This window comes from Hydra vulgaris, chromosome 07 (genome assembly GCF_038396675.1).
Source record: "Hydra vulgaris chromosome 07, alternate assembly HydraT2T_AEP".
NCBI lineage: Eukaryota > Metazoa > Cnidaria > Hydrozoa > Anthoathecata > Hydridae > Hydra > Hydra vulgaris.
This window is the reverse complement of record NC_088926.1, coordinates 3,045,840-3,050,367: the sequence shown is the minus strand read 5'-3', so window position 1 is coordinate 3,050,367 and position 4,528 is coordinate 3,045,840. Positions and strand designations below refer to the sequence as shown.

At 28.1% G+C, this 4,528-nt stretch overlaps 1 long non-coding RNA gene across 1 annotated transcript; it reads right to left on the bottom strand.

Moving 5' to 3' along the window:
• Positions 1-295: 295 nt before the first annotated feature.
• Positions 296-3,135, bottom strand: LOC136082817 (uncharacterized). The gene is made up of 3 exons (XR_010639740.1): positions 2,980-3,135; positions 606-718; positions 296-512 (listed from the first exon to the last, which is right to left on the bottom strand). It is a non-coding gene; the product is annotated as an uncharacterized LOC136082817 (long non-coding RNA).
• Between the last annotated feature and the right edge of the window lie 1,393 nt (positions 3,136-4,528).

The following is a 4,528-nucleotide window of genomic DNA, read 5'->3' as shown; positions in this document are numbered from 1 at the left end:
TATTGGTAAGATAACTTTTACCCCAATTGTAAGTTTTATTAATTATGCCATAGTGCTTTAGTTTATCTAATAGGATGCAACGGTCAACTGGGTCAAAAGCTTTTGATAAGTTAATAAATACTCATAGAGTAAATTTGTTTCGTTTATAACCATCAGTTATTTGTTTAATCTAGAAAAGTTTTTTTTCTTGAGAAGAAAAAAAAACCACTTTCAGATGTCAATATAAAAGAGGAAGCATTTTCTACATCTTTTATGTTTAAACATAGACGAATTATTTGTAAATATAACAGCAGTATTATTCAACATAACATATTTATTTAAAAATCATCAGCAGATTCATTTCCAGATTCATAACTTTCTTTATCTTTCTCTTTCTCCTCTGGTTCTTGAGCTCTGTTTCTTGGCGTTGTTGTTCACGCAACCCCCCAATTTGATCAGGGGCGTTCTTTAGCTTTCTCTGAATGAAATTACCTAATTCTCGTCGAGAACTCTTTTTATTCGAGCTACAACTTCTAAAAATTGAGTGAACATGAAAAACAGTAACTTGTTTTAATGTAATATAAAATAGCAAATTAGATTTGATCAGCTAAACACACTAGACTTACCGACTATTAATTCAAAAATGGCTGATCCTTTTAACCCCCTCTTGTTTGCAGCTCGGTCTTTTCTTTTTGTACCCACTAGGTTAAACTGGGACAGGAGTGCAACGGTAAACAGTCTAAAAATATAGAAAAATGAATACGCTAAAGAAATGTACGGCCATCAAAATGACTGCTCAACGATGAATTTTATTATGTAGTACTTAAACCAATCTAAATATTGCATCTCTCAGAAAAACCAAGTTATAGAAAACAGATATTGATATTTTTCTGTCTTCTATGACGTAACTTTTTGATTTAATTTCGCTGAAATTAAGTGTTGTAGACCCATAAAATTTAGAAATCCGTTATTGACTAAAGACCATCAAAATTGAGAGGATAATTTAGCTAATACACCTTGAGAGTTGTTATTCATTTAAACTGGATAAAATTATTATTTAAAGCTCTATTTTAGCCTGAAACATAATAATGCTTTACTTAAAAACATAACATTATAAAAACAGGCGATATTAATAGCAACACAGATGAAATACACATAAACAAAAACATAGACTAGAAAGCTGTAATAATGTTTAGGTGTAAGAAAGTGTACCTTTCCAGTATCATTTTCACTTGGTTTTTATGGACGTCATAAAAACGAAAAACGTTTTTATGACGTCCGAAACCATCCGAACCACGGATTATATTATATAGCTATATGATATATAAACTCCGTGTATATGTAAATAAATAAATATATATATATATATATATATATATATATATATATATATATATATATATATATATATATATATATATGTAAAAATTTTAATAAAAATCACAATATTTTTTATTCTTGACATGTTTCGTAGTCTTACTACATTTTCAAAAGATTTTTACAAGTTTTTACAATTAAAACTCTGGTAAATAAATTTAAAAACTGAAGACAATACAGAGAAAAATTAACGGACAAATAAACTTGTTACAAACCAATTAAAAATTATATTACAAATTATGACAAAATAAACTTCCTAATTAAAATATTAATAATAATAATAATTTAGTAAGTTAGATAGATAAATTTATAATATAATGAGATGTTTGTTTATTTAAAGAAGGATTTTCCCATTTAATATGAAGTGCTTCTTTTATTTTTAATTTGTTAATGGTAGAGGCAGTATCTAAAATCTGAAAGCAATCATAATTAGTTAGTGTTTTACAATTAATGGATGAATTTAAATGTTTAAAAATATGCGATTGCTTGTCACTCATAAGGTGCTCATTTATCCGTGTTGTCAAATGTCTGGAGGTTTCTCCAATATAACTGGCGTTACAGCCAGCACAAGAAAATTTGTAGACAACGTTAGATTTAAGGATCTTAGGAAGTGGATCTTTTATGCAAAAATTGTTTTTTAATTTATCGGTTGTGAATATAAATTTGATTATTACATTTTTACAATACTTTTTAATAATTTTATCAATTTTAGTTTTAGTGAAATTTGAGTAAAATCCAATAAATGGAAGCTTAAAATATCTTATATTAGTATTATCAACAGTATTTATAACAGGTGGATTAATTTTCTTTTCAACATATAATTTAATTTCAGTGTCGATAACTTTTTTCGGAAATTGATTATTTTTTAAAACTAAAGAAAGATTTTTTATATCCTTATCAAATCCAAACCACGTGTTGTTAATTTTATATGTTTGATCAATCAAGCAACGTATAAGACCAGTTTTGTAACATGAAGGAACAAAACTAAAGAAATTTTGTAAAAGACCCGTGTATGTTTTTTGTGATAAACTGATGTAGAGAGTGAATTAGACTTATTAATAAGAACATCCAAAAATGGACCAAAAAGTAAATCTTAAGTTTTTGTGTTGTCTATTGAGATGTTCAAAGAATTCTTGCGCTTCAAACTCTGAATTAAAAATTGCTATTATGTCATCCACATAACGTTTATAAAAAATCGGTATGGAGAATGAGCAATTATTACCCACTTTGTTCATGAAAACCGATAAACATATTAGCTAAAATTGGTGCTAAAGGAGAACCCATTGCAACGCCATCTAATTTGTCATAAAATTTTCCGTTAAATAAGAAATGAGAACCTGACGTTGAAATTTGAAGTCATTTTTTGAAATGAGTTTTAAAAAAATATTTTGAGCGAGTTTCATCTTTAAAAAACAATTATGTTGCTATATTTATAGTTTCATTAAGTGGAATGTTAGTAAATAAGGGATATATATATATATATATATATATATATATATATATATATATATATATATATATATATATATATATATATATATATATATATATATATATATATATTATGTATATGTTATATAAAGTATTATTTAATTACATAAATTATAAAATAAAGCATTTTACCGAAAATTGTAATTTAATAGTAAAACTGTCGTTTATTTATATGCAAAAAAGCTTTTACATATCTTTTGACAAAAAACGTTGTAAAAATTCAGAACGTAACAAAGTCGAACGCAAAAGTTTCGTTTATAGTGTAACTATAGTTACACTAAACCTTTAACGTCGTTTTGCGTTAAGAAAGATTCTTTTTTTCTCTTCAAACTTGTAAGTTAAAAAGTTTTTTAATAAGTTTAAAAGATTCTTTTGTTTAAACTTATAAGTTTAAACAAAAGAATCATTTCAAACGCAAAACGATGCAACAGGTTTTAGTGTAACTATAGTTACACAAAAACGTTTGAGCGTTTAAAATTGTGAAAATAAGTATAATTATATTTGTGTTTAAACCAAAATATCGCAAGTTAACTGACGATATTACGGTTTATCTACTATTTACAACACGATAAAACAAGTGAAAACTTATATTGCCTATTAACAATTAATTGTTAATAGGCAATATAAGTTTTCACTTGTTTTACCGTACCGTGCATTCTGTTTACCGTACCGTGCATTATCGTATTTACCGTGCATTACCGTGCATTACCGTATTTACGTGCATTTATTACCATTACGTGCATTTACCATTACGTTTTTACCATTTACCATTTACCATTTACCATTTACCATTACATTTACCATTACGCATTTGCAATTACCATTACCATTACGTGCATTTACCATTACGTGCATTTATTACCATTACGTGCATTTACCGTGCATTACCGTATTTACCGTGCATTACCGTGTTTACCGTACCGTGCAAGTTCTGTTACCGTACCGTGCATTCTGTGCGCTTGTTTTACCGTACCGTGCATTCTGTTACCGTACCGTGCATTCTGTCAGCAGTTCCACTGCTGTTTCTTAATTTGACATTTGAAAAAATTTTTTAGAAGGTCATCAGGGTTATGAAAGACGTCTTTTCTACGTCTTAAGAAAGACGTACAACTGACCGACGTCTTTTCGACCTCTTTTTTAAAGACGTCTTTTTAAAAGACGTCTTTCCGCGTTTTTATTTAGGCTAGTTATAAAAAGATATCGGAAGTCATAAAAAAGATGTCCTTTTGTCGTCTAAAGATGTCTTTTTTCCCACTGGGTAATTGGTTATGTCTGAATGTTCATTGCATTTGAAAATAGGAACTACTTTTGCTAATTTAAGTACATCAGGGAAAATCCTCGATGTTATTGAGAGCTTAAGTATATGGATCAGAGGTCTGCTTCGACTGGTTTTATTGAAGATAACTAAATCGCTAGGATAAGGCTGCTTTTTTTCAAATTTATAACTTTTGGTTCACAATCAAACATGGCTTTTAAATTTCGTACTTTTATATATATCGGAATGTGATCGCTAATATCAGTCATAAATATCCCGGTTTCAAATTCTATTTCCAGGTAATTATTAATTAAAATATTGTCTATTGCCGTTGCCGAGATTTTCGACACTCGTGTTGGTTTATTAATTGCTGATAAGACATTAAGCTCAAGAAGCATATCAAAAAAGGATTTTGTTTTCGGAGAC